The following is a 24527-nucleotide window of genomic DNA, read 5'->3' on the forward strand; positions in this document are numbered from 1 at the left end:
CTTGAGCTTGTAGCCTTGTACAGGGAAGGAAACATGAACATATGATGAGCCAACAGATTTAAGAGGAAGATCATAGAGTACGTAAAATCTTGGGATTTAATAGTACCTCAATGCGGCTAGTGCCGATTTTCTGAAAGATCAGAGTAGGGCGGTTGGGATGTGTGACGGCTGCTCTTTCCATGGCAGCCTGTGCAGCTGCAAGCGTGCTATCATCCCAGGCATATATTGAAAATTTGAGAGTAATGAGGGAGGGGAGGTTTCCCATTCCGAAATCCAAAGAATCACCGCTGGCAGTGTGAGATTCAGACTGTTTGTTGAACTGAATTCCAGTTTCGAGTTTTTCTAGCTTAGGCATGGATCCAGCTTCAAACACCATCCAACCACAAGCTCCCAAGGAAAACTTCCTCAAGCATCGGAACCCAACGTTATGGCTAACTGTTAAGCTTATATCGCTGCCCTTCTCCATTCCAGTCACTTCAAGAATGAGCAACGCCGGTAAGGTTCCAAGGATGCACAAATCTTCCTGCCCGAATTCATACACTTGTAAGCGCAACAGCTGGAGATTTACAAGGGAACTCACCCACTTGGGAACCTGCTGCATGTGTGAGTTGGTCATGACTAATTCCTGGAGGCAACACGGAACAAGGAACGAAGGACCTTGTCCTAAGAAGGTAGTTGCATTACTAAGAGTTAAAGAAGACATCATATGACCGCCTAATTTGCGAAGAGAAGAAGCAATAGCTTCATTGTATTCCATTACGACATTTTCCTGTGAAGGGATGGAATCACCTCCAAAATTGAGGGCTAGCACCCTCACGTTCTGTAGCTGCCCAAGTTCTCGACAGAATTTAAATGGCTGCCGATAGACATTGACCTCTTCCAACTTCTCCAATGCTTGCAGATTCTCAATTCCATTAGGAATCTTAACACTACTGTCATGAAGCAGATACACCAATCTTCCGAGATTCACAATAGTGGCTGGTAATTCTTGTACGTTGGTACCTCTTATGTCCAGCATCTCTAAGCATTTTAGATGGCCGATTTCTTCTGGGAGCTCACTTATTCCCGTCCATCCCAGGTTCAGGTGCCTTAACTGAAACAACCTCCCAATATTTATAAGATGGCTGTTTACCACTTGGTGGCAAAACTCAAGGTCCACAACACGCAAATGCCCAAACTTACTGAGAGGAGGGATTTCCATGGAATACCCAGACACATTGAGACAATACCATGTCTATCTTTCTTATAGAATTTCCGTCCTTGTCGACTTGGAGAGAGAGACGTCGAACTTTGCTTTGTGTCCCACGAGCTATATACTGAATACTGACTTGAGTGACAAAGTTCTCTTCAGTGGACTTCGATACTATGAAATCAAGAATTATGTCATGAACCCGACAACTCTCCACCTCACCATATTCATTTATCGATGCAACTTGGATCAAACTCCTATTGAGGAGCTCATTAAAACACCTCTCGCCTAACTGGTGTGCTGTATATCTGCCATCTCTATGAATGAATCCCTCAGCAATCCATCTCCTATCAATGCTTCCTTCTCAATAATAGAATCTTCCGGGAATATACTCAGATACAAGAGACAAGTTTTTAGATTAGGAGGAAGATCAAAGTAGCTAAGTGACAATATCTTTATCATTGCTTCGACGCTACGATTCCTTTCAAGTGCACGACCAATTGAATCTTTCACTTTATTCCACATATATTCTGTTCTTTCTGTGGTAGCCAATAACCCAGATATGGCAATTATTGCCAGAGGTAAGCCGGCACATTTTCTCAAAATTGCATCGGAAACTTTTTGAAGTTGTGAAGGGCAATCTTCATTAGATTTGAACAATCTTCTATGAAATAGTTGCCTTGAATGCACCATTTCAAGAGGCCTCATATTATAAATAGAGCCACTACATGATGATTGACATGACTCGGCGACATCATTCATACGAGTAGTGGTAATTACTATACTCCCAGAACTGGTCATGGGGAATGCACACTTAATAACATCCCATGTATCCACGTCCCATATATCGTCAACAACAAAAAAATACCTGCACATGCATTTATGAGTGTGGCTTTAATATAGATCATAACATAAGAGCATGGTGAATAATATAGCTAGCAGCTGGCTATATAAGATTGTCATGTCATCAAGAGCTAGCAATATCATCCATTCATACAATAGGATTGGCTATAAGGTTGGCTCTTAGGCTAGTGATATTTTTCACATTCTCTCTTTCTCTCTCCTCTCAATTACCCATTTTACATAGGAGCACGTGTAGAGGTTGGCTCTAGCATTAGAGCCCACTCCCTTCCTTTTTGCTTGTCTCTCTCCCATGTAAGCGGGTTTATAGCCTACAATTGTACTTGCTCTAACAAGTATCTGCACATGCATTTGTGAGTGTGCTTTAATATCGATCATACATTATGGCATTTTCCAATTGATAGCTTACAGAAGCTGACATAAATCGTGTGCGCGGGATTTGATTTTGTGCCCCCAAGCTTTATTACACCCTTTTATTAATATAAAAAGTTTGAGTTTCAAAGAATTGTATAAAAAAACATTTAATGTGAGTGCATGCGCGCGTGTGTGTTGATTAATGAGGCTCTCGCTGACCGCACCCTATGGGGGTCATCAAATCGATAGGAATAAGTTTCAGTGGAACGTCAACCTGTTTCACAACAATTTTCTAAGAAACTTGTTGAATTCTAAATGAAAAAACCTTATTTTCAAGTGTATGTTTGTTTCACAACAATTCTATATGCGCTTGCTGAAAATATATTTCCAAAAAAATAGGATCCCAAAAAAGAACGAACAAGTTCCAAAGGCATCTTCCATTCATCTCGGTTTAGGTCTTTCGGCCAACTTTCTTCTTCTAGCAAATAAATGTAGTATTGGCCATGGACATAAATATATTTTGGAGGAGAAATGCAATTTTGGATCTGCGATTTCAAAAATTAGTTCGTCCTTCGTCGGCCCTTTCTATGTAGACATCAGGAAGACTTCCTTTTTGGTTATATATATAAATCATAGCCGAGCTTAACTAGCATGCTTACATTATGTAAATAAATTTGCAATTTAACATGCAACCAAGTCCTAGACTTGAAACCTTTTATTCTAAATTGGGTAAAGAATGAGGCATATGAAGCTGATCGGAACGTATAGCCAGCATGCTTACATTATGTAAATAAACTCTCTATTTGCCTTGCAACTCATTTATATTATTCAAGTGATTGTGGTCTTACTTGCTTCTGTTACACATGCATAAACATCATAGCAAAGATGATATATTCTTGTCCCTAAAATTTCACAACGAAGTACGCACATATGGACACTCGGGTTCCACTCGTTCTCTTATATCATAGAAAGAATGAAATGTATCAGAAATCCAATTTGGCTCCAGGGAGCACGTGCTCCTACGTGCGAAAATGATTTTCAAAGTATTAAAAAAATTAGAAAAAAATTATGTATTCATAGTCACATCCAAATGCTACAGGAAAAGTTTTAGACAAAAAAAGTTAACATTTTGGCGTGTGCATAAAAAACAAATTGAACGCCAAAATTTACCCCAAAATGTCACCCCAAATTTGTTTTTTTTTCACCGACAAAACACTACTGCTCTGTTTCGCATGGAAGTGTCAAAGCATGCTTCCAACACTAACATGAACATCCATAAAAATAATAATCAGATTTTAACGCTTCCCCTGAAATGCAGTTGTTCTAAATATATGCAAGAATTTGTTTTAGGGCGGATGTGTAATTCAATTTTTCTAAATATCTAAAATTTGGGGGTACTGAATTATGGTTTATGCTCCACAATAAAAGACTCTAACTGGAGAAAAATCCACTCACTGATAATATGTCCAGATGAAGGGTGCCACTTATGCAACCATCATTGTCATAAATCATTTCGCTGACGAGTACAACCGATGAGTATCAACGAAAGGGCCTTAGGCTGCTTTTGGCATTACGAGATCATGATAATCCTGTTTCGCCCAACCTGTGATTGCCCGTTTTAATGTTTGTTTGACCCTTTTACCAAATTCTGTGTCTAATTTCTACGTCACATTTATATAGTAAGAACGACGCAAGACACTTCAGCAATAGCAAAGCGTGTCCACCTACGCTAGGGTTAGGGTTTTGGCTTCTCGGGGTAGCTGGCATCTAGCAGGGGAGGGGGGCGACGGCACTTCCCTTGACGTTGGCTGAGAGTGATGTTCTCTGCCATGGACGGTGTTCATGGCGGAGACTGTGGTTGGCAAGGCGATGATGGCTGCGAGGGACAAGGCTACCACTCCAAGGGAGGCGGGGGCGACCCCGGCGTCGGGGGCGACGGCAACGATGGCGACCCCTACGGTAACGGCGACCTCAAAGGCATGGCGGATGAATCGATCTGCTAGCCGGCGGTCATCTAGATCCCCGATGGAGAGCAAAACCCCGGATCCCGCGTCGAGCTTGTCTGCGTGGATGGGTGGGATGGTGTTGATGGACAAGGAGGCGGAAGGTTTTTTCTTCAAAGATCTAGAGGCTGAGATGCCGAAGTGTTCCCGATGGTTGGCTGTGGGTAAGGTCTGTTCATCCCGCCCCCTTAACAAGACGGTGGTTGAAAGAACCATGCAAAGAGCCTGGGGCTTACATCGTGAGGAAGAATTTAGGGATAGGGTCTCCAATATTTTTGTTGTGCATTTTGGGAGTGAGGGTGAATTACAAGCATGCTTTGAACAATGGCCCATGGCAATACTACTTCTGTTAGTTGGTCTTAAAGGAGGAAGAAGGGAAGACAAGACCCTCAGAGATGATTTTTGATACAGTGGATATTTGGGTTAGAGTTACCGATCTCCCACCGGATAAGAGGATACAGGTGTTTGGTAAAGCTTTGGGAAACTGGCTTGGTGAGGTTGTGAAGGTTGATGTGGACACAGATGGTTTTGCAAGAGGCAATCAACTAAGAGTCAGGGCGAAGATTGCGGTTCATGAGCACTTAGTCAGAGGTTTCTACCGAAAAATTTCAAAGGACGAGAATCTGGGTACATGGTTTGATTTCTATTATAAGAAGGTCCCACATTTTTGTTTTGAATGTGGGAGGCTGGTGCATGGTAGGTAGGAGGGGCTGTGAGCCTCCTGTTTGTAAGACAATAAGTTTTGGGGAACCAGCACGACCCTCTAGGGGTGGCTTATCTCATTATATATAATGGTTGTGTTACAATATGTACAATATACGTACATAGGTACAGAAGCTATACATAGTCTAACACCCTCCCTCAATCTTAGCCACTTTCTAAAGAACTGAGAAGGGTAAGATTGCGCCTACAAGCCTCAAACTGTGGCAGCGGTAAAGGTTTAGTGAAGATGTCTGCAAGTTGATCCTTAGATAAGATAAACTTGATCTGGAGTTGCTTCTGTGATACACGTTCCCGTACAAAGTGATAGTCAACTTCAATGTGTTTCATTCGGGCATGAAATACTGGATTTGCAGAAAGGTATGTAGCACCGATGTTATCACACCAAAGAATAGGAGGCTGTGGTTGAGACAAACCCAACTCCTGAAGCAAAGACTGCACCCAAATATCTCTGCAGTAGCATTAGCCACAGCCTTGTACTCAGCTTCAGTACTGCTACGTGACACAGTAGCCTGTTTCCGAGCACTCCAGGCGATCAAATTAGAGCCAAAGAATACTGCATAACCCCCCGTGGATCGCCTGCCATCTGGGCTACCAGCCCAATTTGCATCAGAGAAGGCCGAAAGGACCCGAGAGGAAGTCGGCCGAATATGCATACCAAATGTCAGGGTGAACTGAACATAACGAAGAATGCGTTTAACAGCAGCCCAATGAGTATCTCTGGGAGCCTGAAGATACTGACAAACCCTGTTAACAGCATAAGAGATATCTGGTCTCGTGATCGTCAAGTACTGAAGTCCACCAACAATGCTCCTGTACTCTGTGGCATCCGCAGGAGACAAAAGCTCACCATCAACAGCTGTTATCTTGTCGGTAGACGACATGGGTGTGGTGGTCGGTTTGCACTTCAGCATGCCAGCTCTTTGTAACAACTCCAAAGAGTACTTCTTCTGCGTAAGGACAAGACCAGTAGCACAAGAAGTGACCTCAACTCCAAGAAAGTAGTGAATCTTCCCAAGATCTTTGACCGCAAAATCAGCACCAAGAGAGCAGACAAGAGCATCAGCAGCATACTGAGAAGAGCTGACGAGGATAATATCATCCACATATACCAAAAGATACATAGTGACTTCTGGCTTCTGTAGAAGAAATAATGAAGTGTCAGCAGTAGACGGCACAAACCCATGAGCACGAAGGGCAGAGGCAAGGCGGGCATGCCAGGCACGAGGAGCTTGCTTCAAACCATATAGTGCTTTGGAAAGACGACAGATATAGTCAGGACGATCAGGATCAGAGAAACCAGGCGGCTGTTTCATATAAACCTCTTCCTCCAAAAATCCATGTAGAAAAGCATTCTACACATCAAGTTGACGAAGTGACCAACCACGAGAAACAGCAATGGAGAGAAGAAGCCGAATAGTGGTAGGCTTGACGACAGGACTGAAGGTGTCCTCATAGTCAAGACCATGACGCTGCCGAAAACCGCGAGCAACAAGTCGCGCTTTGTAACGCTCAATAGATCCATCCGAATGCTTCTTCACTTTGAATACCCATTTTGAGTCAATAACATTTACCCGTGGTGGTGGAGGAACGAGAGTCCATGTCTTGTTACGAAGAAGAGCATGAAACTCCTGCTCCATAGCCTCTCGCCAATGTGGAATGCGCAGGGCAGCCTGATATGAGCGAGGCTCAGAAGATGGATCCGCAACAGCAGCAGCCAAACAAGCAGCCAACCAAGAAACCGTACCATCCTTACGTTCCTTAGGTTTGAAAATGCCACTGCGACTGCGTGTATGTGGTCGGGACACAGGAACCACTGAGGTCGACGGAGCAGCCTGCAACGGGCTGGAGGACGGCGACGTTGACGAGTCAGCCGGTGACGAGGAGCCAGTCATGGTAGCCTCGGACTCGGTTGGCGAAGAAGGCCGACCCACCGGCGAAACCGGCAGAGCAGACGAAGCAGCTGGCGACTCCGGCATCACAGACCGGGCCGATGGCGAGCTCGGCATAGTGGGCCATGGCGCGGCCGGTGTCGCGGGCCGATCCGCTGATGAAGGCGACGTGAGGACCCGAGCCGCGGGCGAAGACGGCGTGACGGGCCGAGCCGCGGGCGACTCGGCGGCCGCTGGCGAAACGGACCGAGCAGTGAAGATGCTCGGCGCGATGGGCTCGTCGGGTGACCATGCATGGGCACGCGAATCGATGCCATGCAACATAGGGCGATCGACGTGCCCACCAGAAGACGACGATGATGATGGTGAATCCTCCAACAGCTCCAAACGAGCTCCACGTCCGGTTCCTGCACCATGGTTAGATAACAGCAAAGGAGAGTATGCAACATCATCAAATTGGTCAGAAGCAACAGAGGATGAATGCAGGGATGGTGGTTCGACAGTGGACACAGGAAGGTTGGCAAAGGGAAAAACATGCTCATCAAACACGACGTCCCGAGATATATAAACACGATTAGTGGGAACATGAAGACATTTGTAACCTTTATGAAGAGAGCTATAGCCAAGAAAAACACACTTCTTAGAATGAAACTCAAGCTTGCGCTTGTTATATGGACGAAGATGCGGCCAGCAAGCACACCCAAATACCTTGAGAAAGGTATAATCAGGTTGTTCATTAAGGAGAACCTCAATGGGAGTCTTCATGTTTAAAACACGAGTAGGAGTACGGTTGATGAGAAAGCATGCAGTGGTGAAAGCATCACTCCAAAACCGAAACGGAACAGATGCATGGGCCAAAAGAGTAAGACCAGCTTCAACAATATGACGATGCTTACGTTCGACTGAACCATTCTGCTGATGTGTATGTGGACATGCTAAACGATGAGCTATCCCAAGCGACTGAAAGAAAGAGTTGAGGTTGCGATACTCGCCCCCCCAGTCTGACTGGACATGAACAATTTTGTGCTTGAGAAGATGTTCAACATGTTTTTGAAACTGAACAAAAATATCAAACACATCAGATTTGCGTTTAATAAGGTAAAGCCAGGTAAAGCGACTATAAGCATCAGCGAAACTGATATAGTAATTATGACCACTGACAGAAGTCTGAGCAGGACCCCATACATCTGAAAACACAAGTTCTAAAGGATGTTTCACCTCACGACTGGACTCCGAAAAAGGAAGTTGATGACTCTTCCCCTGCTGACAAGCATCACACACTGCTACATCTTTATTACTAGACAAACTAGGAAGCTCATGACGACGCAAAATATGACGGACAATAGGTGTGGCCGGGTGACCAAGACGAGCATGCCACTGTGACGGAGAGACCCGAACTCCACTGAAAACACGAGCGACACCAGGATGCTCCAGACGGTAGAGGCCCTGGCACAACCGCCCACTAAGAAGAATGTCCCTCGTGCCCCGATCCTTAATAAAAAGATCAAAAGGGTGAAATTCACAAAGCACATTATTATCACGTGTGAGTTTAGGAACTGAAAGAAGATTAAGGGTCACAGATGGAACTCGAAGAACATTGCGAAGCTGAAGACTCCTATTGGCATGTCTAGTGAGAAGAGATGCTTGACCAATATGAGAGATGTGCATACCTGCTCCATTGGCGGTGTGGATCTTGTCGGAGCCATGATAGGGCTCACGAGTGTGAAGCTTCCCCATCTCGCTGGTTAGATGCTCTGTCGCCCCAGAGTCCATGTACCAGTGTGGATCGATGGAGTAGGACTGAGTGTGTCCCTGTTGCTTCTGCGGCGCGGGACGATCAGCCATGGCGACCTGACGGGCATTGTTGTGTGTATCTTTGCCATCATTGCCAAGACCAAGGAAGCTTCGCTGGAAGCACTTATGACACTTGGAGGCCCAGTGCCCATCGCGGCCACAAAGCTGACACACACGTGGACCGCCAGCCCCCGGTAAGGTCGCAGTAGGTGGGGGGCCGAGGCGGGCGACGGTGGCAGCCCCAAGGGAGACCGGGGTGATGAAGAAGAGCGGCCACCCTTGGTGGCGGCGTTGGCCGAGAGGGAGCCAGTGCCCCTGGTGCGGCGAGTCTCGACCCGTTGCTCAGTGAGAAGGAGCCGAGAGAAAACCTCGTGTGCCAGCATGGGTGTCGAGTTGCCCCGCTCGTTGATGATCTCGACTAAGGCATCATACTCCTCATCAAGACCATTGACAATAAACGAGTTGAACTCGGAGTCGGTGAGGGGCTGTCCAATGGAGGCCAATGTGTCGGTGAGGCCCTTGACCTTGTTGTAGAACTCAGTGGCAGTGGAGTCAAGCTTCTGACACTCTCCAAGCTGACGACGGAGTGCAGAGACACGAGCCTGGGACTGCGCTGCAAAGGTGCGCTCAAGGATGGTCCAGGCCTCATGAGACGTCTTCGCGAAGACAACAAGGCCGGCAACAGCCGGCGAGAGCGACCCCTGAATGGAGGAGAGGTTCGCCTGGTCCTGCCCCGTCCAGACGCGATGGGCCGGATTGTAGACCGGACCGTGCACGCTGTCTACCAGCGCGGGTGGGCAGGGAAGCGATCCGTCGAAGTAGCCTAGCAGGTAGTGACTCCCCAAGAGCGGGAGAACCTGCGCACGCCAGAAGATGTAGTTGTCGGCGGAGAGCTTGATGGTGATGAGATGACCGAAGTGAAACGGCGGCGGCGAAGACGATCCCATCGAGGAGGCTGCCTGGGGTGCAAACACCATGGAGGCAGCCGGAGGCACCGAAGCCGATGCGGAAGGAGCCGGGACCGCAGCCAGGGCGGGCGCCACAAAGCTCGCGGCCGGTGCGGACGCCGCAAGGCCCGCGGCCGGGGCGGACGCCGCCAACCCTGCCAGCGGGGCAGTGTGATCCGCTTGCGGCAGGAGCGGCGGGACGACGCCTGCGGAGTCCGCAGCGGACGGCGGCGCCGCGGTGTGGACCACGAGGTCACGCCCAAGTGAGGGCGCCGGCGGCGTGGAGAAGACGGAGCCGATGCTCCTTGTCCCGATCGGAGCCGGAACAGAGACGGCATCGAGCGGGAGGTTGAGCAGAGCCGCAAGAGAGGCCGGGAGGAAGCCCGCAGCAGTGGAACCGGTGGTGGCGGCGCTCGACATGGCGGCGGCGCGATCGGTGGCGCGGCGGCGGCGGTGAAGGCGGCGGCGGCTGCGGCGGCGGTGCGGGTATTAGGGTTTTGAAGCGGAAGCGATCGTAACCTAGCGTGATACCATGTAAGACAATAAGTTTTGGGGAACCAGCACGACCCTCTAGGGGTGGCTTATCTCATTATATATAATGATTGTGTTACAATATGTACAATATACGTACATAGGTACAGAAGCTATACATAGTCTAACACTGTTGATTCCTCTTCTCAGTGGGGAGGTTGGCTGTGGGCCTCTCCGGGCAGGTGTGGACCAAAGGAGGGGTCTACAGGTGGTGCATCAGGCAGCAACAACAGTCATAGCAGCTCCCAGTTTGGCGATGGTGTGAGACTGAAGCAGCGAGTGGATGTTGGTCTTGTTAGGGACATCACTACGAAGAGGAACCTTTTTGATTTTTCACAATCTGCTGACAACCGCTATAGTAGCCAGAGTAGGCAGAGAGAAGGGGAAGTCAATAGTCCTCGACAAAGTTATTTGGGTGCTGGGAACTCACATGACCAGGACCTGAGGTATAATCTGGAACAAAGAAGAGAGAGAGAGATTTGAGGGACAAGCTAATGGACAGAAATGTGCAGAGGGAGGGGGGCTTTGCTCGTGACGTGCCTTGGGATATAAAGGGCAAGGGTAGTGTGGGCGGCTCCTCGAGTGCACGCCATGCGGTTGGGCAGGGTCGAGATGGGCCTTATGGTGAGCCCGGCATGCATGGTCAGCATGGAAGACAAGGGGTTTACTACGTCAAGAAACCCAGACAAGACCAAGGAGTGGACTGTTATGTGAGGCGGCGAGACAAAGATGAATATGAGAATAGGAAAAGAAGGCCGAGGCAAATGTGGGCTGCAAAGAGCGAGTCTGACGGGCTGGTTGGGCATGATGCTTTCGTTTGCGATACTCGGTGTAAAACGTCGACACTGTTTGATTGCATCTTTGACGACTACGTGAGATTGGTGGACCCTGAGGATCAGGGCCACTGGGAGCAATGAGTCTGCTAGCCTGGAACTGTCGAGGACTGGGCTTGGATTCGATAGTGGGCGAACTCCGCGACCTGATTAGGTCCCACAACACAGTGGTGGTGTTTTTGAGTGAAACTAAGAAGAAGGCGGGAGTGATGGAAAAACTCAAGTGGAGCTTGGGTTTTAGATCTGGTGTGGCGGTGGATTGTAATGGCAAAAGTGGCGGGCTCGCTTTATGGTGGAGGGATCATTTAGATGTTATAGTGAGGTCGTGGTGCCAATATTTCTTGGATGCAGAAGTTGTTTGTGAAGGTAAAACCTATAGAGTCATTGGATTCTATTGGGAACCAAACACCGACCACATGATTAAATCTTGGGATGCTTTACGGTACCTGAAGAGACAGGATAATTTACCATGGCCCTGTGTTGGCGATTTCAATGAAGCTTAGTTTCAGACAGAGCAGAAGGGGGGCAACCAGAGGAGTTTTTTTGCAAATGGAAGATTTCCGCGACTGCCTAGCTGACTGCGGCTTGGCAGACCTAGGCTTCTCTGGCTATCCTTTCACCTGGGATAACAAGCGTGGTGGCAATGAGAACATCCAGGTTCGGCTTGATCGGGGCACGTGCACAGATGAGTTCTTGGCCATGTTTCCTAACACCAATGTGGAGCATGTCATCACAGAGGAATCAGATCATATGGCCCTGGTCGTTCATATCCTGGAGATGGCTCCAGGATGTGATCCAAAAGTTGCCCGATCGTTCAAATATAAAGAGGCTTGGACCCAGCATGAAAACTATGAAGCTATGGTCACCGACAAGTGGGCTAGTTCTTCGACGGGGGAGACGGGGCTGGCTGCTGCATGCAGCCGCCTCACGAACATGACGACTGGCATGCAAGAGTGGGGTAGGTAGGTGTTTAGCTCAATTCGTAAGCAGATTCTGCAGCTCAAATCCCAACTCCAGAATGCCAAGTTTAGGGGTTTGGGTCCGGGAACAGACCGAAGATCAGAGAGATCGAAGAACAACTCCGAAAAATTTATGCCAGAGAGGAGGTGTTGCAGCGTCAGCGCTCGAGGGTGGACTAGTTGCTGGTGGGGGCTATGAATACAAAGTACCTCCAAGGGAGGGATGCACATAGAAAAAGGAAGAACACAGTTCGAGCTCTAATTCGAGAAGATGGAACAAGGTGTGTATGGTGAATGAGGAAATGAGGGAGATGGCCGTGTTATTTTATGAAAAGCTTTTTTCCTCTAAGGGGTCAACAAATGCTAACGGGGTTCTGGACAACATCACAACATTGGTTTCTGCAGAGATGAATGCAAAATTAGTTGCTCAGGTGACTGATGAAGATATTGAGGCAGCATTATTCCAGATGGGTCCAGTGATGGCGTCGGGTCCTGATGGCTTACCGGCAATGTTCTACCAGCGACACTGGTCGCTCGTTAAGGATGATGTGTGCCATGTGGTGAGGGATTTCCTTGCCGGGGAGGCGGCCCTGGAAGCTTTTAATGCAACGGTGACCGTGACAATTCCGAAGGTAAACTCACCGGAGTTACTTTCGCAGTTTTGCCCAATCAGTCTTTGTAATGTTTTGTACAAGATCACCTCGAATGTGCTTGCAAATAGACTAAAGTTGATCCTGGCGATTCTTATTTCTGAGGAGCAAAGCGCCTTTGTTTTGGGGCTTATTTCTGAGGAGCAAAGCACCTTTGTTTCGGGGCTTATTTCTGAGGAGCAAAGCGCCTTTGTTTCGGGGCAGTTGATCACTGATAATGTCTTAGTGGCATACGAGTGTGTTCATGCGATCAGGTAAAGGAAGAGAAAGAAACCCATGTGTGCTTTCAAACTAGACATGACGAAGGCGTATGATAGGGTGGAGTGGATCTTCCTGGAGAAGATGTTGACACGGTTTGGTTTTGATCCTGCTTGGATAGCTATGATTATGAGATGTGTCACCTCTGCAAACTTTATGGTGAACCTCAATGGAGGCTTTTCTAGATGGTTTAGTCCGTCGAGAGGTCTCCGACAAGGGGGGGGGGGGGTTCTCCATACTTGTTCTTGTTTTGTGTGGAGGGTTTCTCGCCCTGTTGAAAAGAGCACAAGCTGGGAACTCCCTGAAAGGGGTGTCCTTTGGGTGCACTAGCCCCCAAGTGACTCATCTATTGTTTGTTGATTATAGCATTGTGTTCTTACAAGGTTTGGCGGATAACCTTGAGGTGCTCAAGTCTATTTTGGGTTTGTATGTGGAAGCTTCTGGCAAAAATCCTTCATATTCTTCAGGAAGGGGTGCTCAACGAGGCAAAAGGAGGCTCTCAAGAGGGCAATTGGAATTGGGTCTGAAGCTTTAAGTGAAAGATATTTGGGTCTACCAACTGTGGTAGGGAGAGCTAAGGATGGAGTGTTCAATATGTAACAGAGAGCTCCAAGAAAAAAATCACTGGGTGGAAGGGGCAAGGCCTATCAAAGAAGGCAAGAGAAGTCTTGGTGAAATCTAGGCTGCAGTCTACTCCAACGTTTACCATGAGTTGTTTCCATCTCACAAAGAAGATGTGCCAGAACCTGTCTTCAATTTCCTCTAAATTCTGGTGGGGTGCGATCAATGGTGAGCGGAAGGTACACTGGGTTGCCTGGGACAAGATGTGTGCTGCGAAGCGTGTGGGGGCATGGGATTTAGAGATCCCGAAGTTTTCAACCAGGCCTTGTTGGCGAAACAAGCTTAGCGTGTGCTGCAGGTACCATCATCCTTCTGTGAGAGAGTTCTTAAGGCTCGCTACTTCAGCGATGGGGGAATCATGAGCGCCACATGCCCGGCGGGCGCTTCTTACACTTTCCGTAGCATAATCCAAGGACACCATCTGCTGAGGGTTGGACTCGTCTGGATGATCGGGGATTGGAAGAAAATTAACATTCACCATGACCAATGGATCCCCAGGAAGGGGAGCTTGACACAACTGGGTGCGGAGTTTGTCCCGGGGCTGACAAAAGTAAGACACCTCCTGGACCGTTCTGGTTCGCGGTGGGATGAACAGAAGGTGGATGCCATGTTTTCCATTGATGATGCAAGAGACATAAAACATATCACTATGGGGGGGGGGGGGGGGGGGTCTGGGGGTTGATGACTGCCTTGCTTGGAATTACACTGGGAGTGGCCAGTTCACAGTATGATCAGCCTACCACTTGCGCATGGAGATGAACAAGGTCAAAACAGGTAGAGCGGAGTCATCCTCGTCTGTGAGTAACCACAAAAGTTGGATGGCCTTGTGGGATTCTTCAGCGCCAGGGAAAGCCAAGATCCATATGTGGAGATTGCTAAAAAACGGACTAGCTGTTGGCCATGAGCTGCGGAGGAGAAGCATCAAGGCCGGAGTGTTTTGCACGGCTTGCGGGAGAGATGAGACTATATACCACGGATTTTGGGGCTGCCCACATTCAGCGCTGTTCTGGAAGAAATTGTGATCGGAAACGGGAATGGTGGTGGTGATCCCACCATGTTAGGTTGATTCCCAGAGTGCTTTATCTTGGCGGCTGATGGACTGGTTGGCTGAAGCCCAGGATGACGAACGGTCGACGATGATCCCAGGTGTGTATGCGCTTTGGTTAGCCAGAAATGAAGCTAAGGATGGTAAACTCGTATTGAGGAACCACATGAAATTGTAAAACGTGTGGTGGCCTTAGCCGAGGAATGGAAGCATACCCATGAGAAAGCCCCGCCTCCTCCATGTCAAAAAAGGCGTGTCAGATGGGAAGCACCGGAGGAGGGATGGGTGAAGGCCAATGCGGATGGTGCTCTGTCCATGAGCCCAGAAAGAGGTGGTGCAGGGGTCGTGCTGCGAGATCACAACGGAGGATTCCGGGCTGCCGCGTGCCACTGCTTCACCCATGTGGTAAGCCCTGAGATGGTGGAGGCCCTTGCATGCAAAAGGGCAATCCAGGTTGCTGCGGAGGTTAATGTGGAGAAGCTTCATTTGGAGCTAGATAACGCTGGCGTGGTGGCAGCTATTAACAACACGCAGAGATCTCTCTCAGCTATTGGACCTCTCGTTCAGGAAATCAAGGGGTTGCTTCATTCCTTTTAGTGATGTGAAGGTGACATGGAGTAGTCGCGATGCCAATCAAGCTGTTGATAAGTTAGCTAAAGCAGGATTAGGCGATGATTTATGTAAGGTTCGGTTCTCCCCCACTGCACATTCTGGAGGTTATCTCGGATGACATTCTCGGTTTCATTTAAATAATAAAGCGGCGGCATTGATCCTCGAAAAAAAAGCAATAGCAAACTTAGCCTTACTGACGGATGGGTAACCTATCAGTATTGAGCTGTTCGTGATCCCAATATTTTGTGCATTAAATTTTTTTTTGCACACGAAAATGGAATACATTTTCTGCAATAAAATTTAAAATCTACAAATTATTCTCAGTCATGTACATGTGTAATTTTTTTCAAGAAAACACAAACATTTTTAGCCAGGAGCAAGCACTCCCGAGCTCACTTAGTAGTTAGCGAAATTTTCGTTTGTTTTAGTCTGACCGCTATATTATTGAGAACACGGGCAGAGTCCTCCTTGTTCAGGTTGGGTTAAACTAAATTGTGATGGCTCATTTTCTGATGATGGTGCTGCTGGAGCGGGCATAGTGCTCAGAGACGTCAGGGGTGACATTGTTTTCTCGACTTGTAGGCAATTGTTCTCCTGTAGAGATGCTCTTGAAACGGAGTTGTGTGTATGCATAATGCATGGAGGGTCTTTCCTTTTCCTTGCAGAGAAGTGATATTCCAGTCGCCGTGGAGATGGACTCAATTATGACAGTCAAGATGGTTCAAGCTAAAGAAGTTGATAGATCAGTTTATTCATTGCTAGTTACAGAAATTAGACATCTTTTGAGTATCCGTGATTCTTCTATTACTCATATTTCTTGTTTCCAAAATAGAGCTAGTGATGGTTTAGCAAAATTTGCTCGTATGGAAGGAAGAACCATCATTTGGATACATTGGTTCTGGACCCGAGGAAGCTGTCAAGCTAGCTGCTGATGATTGTAAGCCTATTCTAAGTTGAGTAGCACAAGTTTTCACACACAAAAAGAAAAAAACACGGGCATGGTAAATAGTTTAAATATAAAGAATAGCACGAAATAAATATGAAGTATCATGTCGAGAATCAGTCATATCTACACAAATAGTGTTGGGAGGGTGCAGGCAAGAAACCAAGAGTCTAGGCATGGTTCTAAGGGCATCTCCAACGCTGACCTCAAACAGCTCGCATGCGTCCGGACCGTGTTTGTCCCGACCGCGTAAGCCATCCAATGCGGGCCTATGTTGGTCCGCATGGCGGTCCGGGCTTGTTTTCCCCGCAAACAAGAGACAAACGCGGGGGCTTTGTGGGCGTCCGGACCATTGCCACGCCCACTTCTGACCGTCCTGGCCCACCCAAACTCCCTCCCTCGGCCCCGCACGCTTCCTGTCCAAAACAATCGGCACCGCTCCAGAGCGTTAGTGCTGCATTCATACCCGGCCAGAGTGGACGCGACCTCTTACTGCCGCTGTCACAAATGGTGCCTCCATAGGTTGACATCCGATCCAACCTAGTAGTAAGCAATCCGCCAAAAGCAACCAAAATATTCCTTGGTGAATCGGGTCAGACAACGACTACTGCACATATTATATTACCCGCCTATCTCGGAATGGACTGGGATGGAATAGAAAGAATGCGAAGCAGCAAGCAAGGGATGTGCGCTTTGTTGCACTTGCGCATACGCTTTCTTGCTGGGTCGGTTTGTTTTTGGGGGGCGGGGCAATAAGCTTGCTTCTTCACAGGCTTATCCCCGCCCCCTTTCCTGTCCGCCCCGACCAGCAGCAGTTGGGACTGCCAATTCAGATAGTAAATTCTGGGTGAATGTGTCTTTGCTGCACGCTGCAACAATATCAGTGAGCCATTGAGATTGGATCAGTGTCATCTATTTCCCTAGTCCTGAACTGAAAAGGAGACTGCCACCGCTGGGAAGGGGCTGGGCTACTCGCCTTCATAGAAAGGTGACCGGGCCTAGATTAGATGTTCGCCTTTTTATAGAATGGAAAGAGAAGGTAGGGGGGGGGGCTACTTATTGGAATTCTGCATGGCATATTTTCCAACCTTCATTCCTGCTATTCCAGGCTCTAGTGCTCAAGCATAAACCTATTGCCCGCTCTGCTTTCCCATTCCTATTGCTTTCGGTATTTGAATCTTCCTGCTGATAGCATGTGCTCTGTTGACCAAGGGGCTTCCGCCAAGAGATATGTCCCCCCTGTCCTTTGAACCAAATAGTCTCTTACAGTAGCTACAAATGTGTTCTTGCAGCTCTTTCTCATCTTGTATAACATTTCCAATCCGTAACTTGGTACACCGAAAAGTAATGTTCACACTTTTGTATCCAAGACCTGGCCCCTTCAAATATTGGAAAATAAACTCTAGGAGGTTGATGTATCTGCTGCCCATATTGATATTGATTTTGCTAATTCTCTTTTTTTAATTGATACTGATTAGCCGTAAATCAATTTGATTTTGTTATGCAATGCTTGAATTATCGATGTAGATGCTACATAGTGGGTTCTCATCCTTCAGAGGCTATGAGTGTAATAGGAGCATCCGTTGACAAAAGAATCACCCTAATATGATCTCAAAACATTCTTTATTTGCTTTTTCAACAACGAAATGGATGGTACTTCCGGGTTGGGCGGGGTGCGGCTTGCGGATGGCTCCGACCGAAACCCATCTTTTCCATCGGCGTCTTGATGTCCCACTTTGTTTTTTCGTGGATCAAAAACCTAAAATGGAGGGGCTGGGGCTTTGGCTCCAGGCTCAAACTCTATCTTGTGGTAGACTTCCCTCCTAGGGAGCGCTTGGGCAACTAACTTGTGGGGCATGACATCCCAAATTTATCTTGAAGCGCTGCGCCGGCTGAGAGACCGCCACCCGTGACGATTCATGGTGCATGTGACTGCTCCACATTCAAACGACACGACAGACGGTCGTTTGTCCGTTTCCGCCCACATTAATGCCATGTGGTTTCCGAGGCGGATACTTTGGCGCCACCCATCCGTCCCTCTGCCACCCACCATTGCTATATAAACTGCATCCCCGACGATTGCCGCAGTCATTCGCCTCCGACCCCTTTCTCCTCTCCACACCACTCCCACTATGGTATCCTCACGCCCCAAAGCTCTATGCAATGGGCTGACGCCGGGGCAGAAGAAGGAGATGGCCACCATTGTTGCCAGCTGGCAGCCAGAGGACGAAGATGTCCCAATGGAGGACACGGCCGATGATGAGTTGGTGCCACCCTCGCCAGTGCATTGCACCATGACCATCGGCGAGGCCCGTGCCCAGTACATGGACATGGTGCCGGAGGAAAGGGGGAGCAGTTTTGGGAGGCGTATTCTAACGCGGCCTACAACCACCAGCTCCTCCAAGAGCACCAGTAGGCAGAGGAGTAGATCGTTGCAAGTAGGGCCATCAAGCCAGACGCAGATCTGACCGAGCAGGCGAGCTGCTCAAGTCCCATCGCTCTGCCTGCGAGATCCGCCTCGGCTGCTGGCGGTACTACCAGCGTCAGGCGGAACTTGAGGCTGCCTACAAGGAATTCGACGAGGCGGCGGATGAGGTGTGGGGCAAGAACGACGGCGAGGAGGACATCGCCGCCACCGTCGAGGCCGCGCCTCGCCGCCATGACCACGCAGCCGGATCGTCCGGGGGCGCCGCTGACAGCGAGGAATAGTAGTGCATGGTAGGTCGCCGCCACTCGGGTCCCATGGAGGCCACCGCCCTCCCCTCCCATTGAAGCCGAGCTTGGGGGTTGAGCATCGTCGGCCTCGTTGTCGCTTGGCGACGACATGGAAGCGGACAACTTTAGTTCCTGGGGCTCTAGAGACAGAGGTTATGGAGGCGGGGCCGGAGAGCACTGAGGCGGAACTGGAGAAAGAGAAGCTTCAGTTCTCAGGGCTCATGGCCAGACATGGGGACCAGGCATTGGTGATCATATCAAGTGCCCAAACATTTTGGCATGACTTTCGATATATGTAATGTTGATCGATGCTTAGGGTTGACTTCTAGTCAGCTGAACGGGTGAGGCGGAACTGGAGAAAGCTAAGCTTCAGTTCTCAGGGCTCATGGCCAAACATGGGGACCGGGCATTGGTGAGCATATCAAGTGCCCAAACATTTTGGCATGACTTTCGATATATGTAATGTTGATCGATGCTTAGGGTTGACTTCTAGTCAGCTAAACGGGTTCCCTGAGTGTTAGATTGATGTTCTTGAAGGAAGAGAATCCCGACTATTGTTGTGGGGGTCACTTCTCTTTCTTCTCCTTCTGCTATGTCGACCTTTGTAATGCACTCAGCTGAAATATCAGTGAGGGAGTGTCCAGCATACACGCCACCACTTCATATATGAGAGTTGCTCAAGGAAGAATCGACAGACCAAAAGTTAGCGCATGCTGAATAGTGGCATTTTTTTCGTTCAATGTTTAACCTTTCAATTATGAACACAACAAATGGATGGCGACGATAGGATCCCTGAGTGCAATTACTGTACAGACGAGGGGGCCATGTGCGACAATCCTCACTTGGAAAACGATAGGTGCTTGTCCCTCATGCTTAAAGAGGCCTTCGAATATTTTACGGTATATAACTTTAGCGGCACGTATTTCTTCTTAATTGAGAATGGCTTAAGTTTTTATTCTTTAATGTGTAATTTCTGTTTTTTATAATTCAACTAGTGCATCCCCTGCTATGCAAGACATTATGTCCTAGAGAAGTTCAAGTTCGATGACATGGACAAGGTGGATAAGAGAAAAACTCACCTGAAGAGAAACACATGGTTTAACTTTTGAGCTTACGATCTACAATGAAGTTGGTCGCACATATTTTCAGTGTGCATATTGGAGAGGATTATGCAAGGCTTACGAATTAAGGAGGGTATGAGAATAACCTTTGATATTGGCATCGTTCCTCAATATGATCCAATCATCGGTCCTCAATATGATAAAGACATTTGGGTGGATCTGGAAATGATTCTAATTCTACGTCCGTGTGAGTTTGGTTAAACAAATTTGTTAAATAATCTATATTGCTTATTTAAAAAGTTGTTATTAGCCCCTAACTTAACTTGTTTATTTATAATTGATAGCTTATTTTCTGTCTTCAAGAAATACATGAAATATAGTAGACCAGACCTATTACACTACTGGCTTAGAGCCAACTTGGGAGGAGAAGAATTATCTTGTCTTCTTTGTTAATGATGTTCTGCCATTTAAGAGCATTTATGGAGCTGGCTGAAATACTACACAATTCGTGCCACTAGTCCACAAGTTGAGTGATGCTAACATTCATAGAAACATGATAATATTTTTAACTATTGTGTCAATAGTCCATATTTTTAATACAATCTTCTGAAGTAAACTACATTACTAACTATGTTACTATTATGTTCTTCAACAGATGGATGTGGAACGTGAGATGACAATTATTTTCCCTTTGAAGACTAGTTTCACGTATAGATACTCGACTGAATGCCTACCAGATGGATGCCTCAAAATTGAAGGATGGAAGCAATAGTGAATGAGCACATGCCACAAATTAGAGACCAGTGGATCCGTGTGCACCATCGTGGAGATGGAGGTTTTTTTCTAAAAAAATTATATTTTCCCTAAAAGAGAGGAGTAGGTTGTAGTACTTGTCATGTCTAGGGTTATGACTACTATGTGCTCGGAAGTTATTTACCTAGGATGATAACAATTAGCTAGTGGTTAACTTATGATGATGATGATGATGATGATGAGACATTGTTATATCACTATGATGATGATTAGACATTGTTATATCATTATGATAATGACGAGACATTATTATCACCAAAAGAGAGGTGTAGGTCCTAGTACCGTCGATCGTGTTATGACTATTATGTGCTAATGGTTAATTAACATATGATGATGATGATGATGATGATGATGAGACATTATTATATCACTATGATGATGATGAAGAAACATTGTTGTATCATATACTTTCAATGATGCATGTGTATGTTGGACTGTATAAAAATCTATATAACTGTTGTATAAATACTGCATAAATAAGGAAAAAATACACATAGTTAGTAGTGGCACAAGGTCCAGACCCGCACTACAGCTAATTAGTAGTATTGCAGGATGCGACCCGCAATACTACTAAGATATGTAGTAGTAGCGTGGGGTCGTACCCCGCGCTACTACTATATAGTTAGTTGTAGCGCGCTAGTAGTAGCACTACTAGGCCTTTACCCCGCGTCACTACTAGGCTTATCCCTAGTAGTGATGTGGGAAGAAGAAAACAATGCATGGTCCCTTAGGGTAATTTGTTGATTTGTATACACTTGTACTTTATCTCATTTTAGAGATAAACAAGGTCATATTTGACCATTCTGTTTTCCAACATCTTATAAAGTATATGATACAATACATAGGTAATGAACACTTTTACAATAAAATTATTGGTGTGGTTTCCCTTACACATCTAAACAAGTTTACCATGCATTCAATAATGACAAGCGTGAATTGAAATTAACAAACCTTTTGTCTGCAAGGACATAGATGATTTTGCTGATGAGTTGTTGTATGCTTCCTGCTTTTGTGTTAGCATAATCTTGGCCACTAACTTCACTAAGAATAGTCCTCAAGAGATTCATCATGTCTGGATTTCGTGACACCGATAAGAAGGCCCCACACTCGAATTTCCCTTTGAGATCTTGATACACTTGGTTTGCAAGAGTTGTCTTGCCCATTCCTCCACAACCAACGATAGAGACCAACTTTAGTTGTTGGTTTGCTGAAACACATCCATCCTGTTCAGTCAATAGTTTGATTATCTCAAGCTTGGGTTTATCAATTCCGACGAGTTTTGAGGCTTGCTCGAAGATAGAAAGAGCTCGAGGATCAACAACTGCGTTTCTAGTGCTGGAGGATGCCTCATGTGGTTTGAGGAAGGTCTCTCGGGACTTGTATCTTTCATTCCGATCACCGACCTCAATGATTTGCTTCTTCAATTCTTGGATCTCGCTTCCGATCCGATGTTGAGCCTTCATCTTCCCTAGCGAGCTCTTGATCTTGTCCATAAAACCATCAGGCTTAGTGTCTTTGTCGTCAACATGTTTCATGAAGTCATCGATGGTATCCTCCATGTCGTAAGACAGCTCGCGCACCTCATTCATCCAAACTTTATCCTGCACATTGGGTTCCTCCTCCTCTGACATCTTCAGGAGGAAAGCATCCATGGCAGCGAGTTCATGGGTCAGTGACTTGATATCCTTCCTCACACTCTTGAATCACATGTACTCATCACCTAACAGGGTGGACAACTTCCCGAGGATGGGTCTCAGGGCTCCTGTCACCGCACTCACCAGAGCCCCCTCCATGGTCCGTTGTGGTGGTGCTAGCTAGCTTAGTGCTCAGAAAGCTATTATTGTGTGGATGATTGGTTGCAGTAGCAGTGTATGTCGAATAGGTGCTTCCAAGCTCAGCCTTATACTTGCACATCCAACCAGGTTTTCATCGCCGTTCCAATTATATTACTATCCCCGCCTGCTTAATACTTCCAAGACTGCCATTTTAAAATATCATACGTTGTATTTTTCTGTTCATATGGTAGACCGAGTCGCTCAATTCTTGGCTAGTAGAATAAGATAGAGCGTGTTAGCTTACTTAGCACTGCACACTGAAACCCTTGTTATTGACAAAAGGAAGAAGCCAGCAGTGTAGTTGCTTGGTTATTCTCAGCTGCTGGGTGCATCGTTAACATCGAAACATATATTAGAAGTAGAGCTCTTCGGGCTTCATTTGTTTACACGCTCCCCGTGTATGTGGTCGCACCGTTTTGTAAAGTGTTTTGTAAATCTTAGACTGATTCGCACGCTGTCATTAGCTATATATTCCGTTGCTATCATACAATGTAGTTTCCTGTCTTGTTCATGCAGAAGTACAAAATGATATCCTCGCACGCTACATCAGGCAACCTAGATGTGTTAAAGTTCTCCTCTTGTTTTCTACGCAAGAAGGCGAGTGTTTCATGGACAAACTCCGTGTGCATCTCCGCCGAACGAGTCATGCATGCAGAATTGGTTTCTTGAGTCAATAAAAGTTTTGTGTTTAACCAGCTGCCACACAACTATATACGTAAACCAACTTCAGTTTTGCCCATATAAGACGTTATCGCAGTGACTCAAACACAAGACCATTTTAAACTAGGTACTGTATAAGTACTATTCATACCTTAATTTGTAGGTATGCTTTAGTTTTTATTTGACCCAAATTTCCTTCACATATCGAATAAAATGTTCTGGCTGACATGAGACTAATTTTTCCCTGCGACCAAGATATGCATCTATATGTTATGTACACATCAGAATTACTATGCATGCCATTTCGAGAAGAAAACTTTGTCCGCTTATGGCATCCCAATGCGGACCCCTAAAACAAACAATGTATTTGTCTGCGGACAGTGATATGAGAGCCAGTCATCCAACCTTGCCCACATACATTTCAAACAGCATTTGAACAAACAAGACAAATTTCATGCAAACACGATGAATTTCACTTAAGTTTGGACATAATTTATATAAAACGAACGATATTTCGTTTGTTCAAGAAAAACCTAAACAAAACCTAAACTAGTTTATAGTGGACAGTCACCTCGTGCGTGTGTCTGGCTTGCCCCCTGGTGCCGCCATCGTCGTCATCGTAGAGTGGACCTTTCAGCGGTGGGAGGGCGGGCCAGCCGCCGCCTGGCATTTGCGAAGGAGCCGCTCCACTTCCTCGAGCACGGTGTGGAGGGCCTCCACGGCCGACTCCAACCTGGCCGGGAAGCCTTGCCCTTGCCCCTCTCGGCAATGACGGTGACGTTGGTCTCGCTTTTGAGAGACCACTCCTTTGCCGATATTGGCAAGCTCCCTGTCGAGGTGGCGTAGCCGCCATAGGGCCGTCTATGCGGTGGCCTCGACTGGTCACTGGCCCATGCCTCCGTGATGTCGGGGTCGACCCGGAACCAGGCTGACACCTCGCTGAACTTGGTGAATCCCAAGCGGCGTGCCACGTTGCACCACTCCTACCACGTCGCCTTCCTGGCTGCTCCTCCCGTGTGACGATGCTCTGCAACGGCGAGGAGCCGCCGGTGCGGCGGCCACTACCAATGTAGTGGAGGAGGCGCCCCCGCGCCTTCGTGATCGCCGGCGGCACCAACTCCTTCACGGCCTTGCCGCACCAGTCGCAGCGCAGCAGCGATGCTGGCTGGTTGATACTGTTGTACCGGCTGTGTAGCGGTGACGCCGGTTCCTCCTTCACGCGTGTCTGATT

At 47.2% G+C, this 24527-nt stretch overlaps 1 pseudogene; it reads right to left on the bottom strand.

Moving 5' to 3' along the window:
* Positions 1-70: 70 nt before the first annotated feature.
* LOC123139800 (disease resistance protein RGA5-like) lies at positions 71-22594 on the bottom strand (annotated as a pseudogene).
* Between the last annotated feature and the right edge of the window lie 1933 nt (positions 22595-24527).

This window comes from Triticum aestivum, chromosome 6B (genome assembly GCF_018294505.1).
Source record: "Triticum aestivum cultivar Chinese Spring chromosome 6B, IWGSC CS RefSeq v2.1, whole genome shotgun sequence".
NCBI classification, from domain to species: domain Eukaryota; kingdom Viridiplantae; phylum Streptophyta; class Magnoliopsida; order Poales; family Poaceae; genus Triticum; species Triticum aestivum.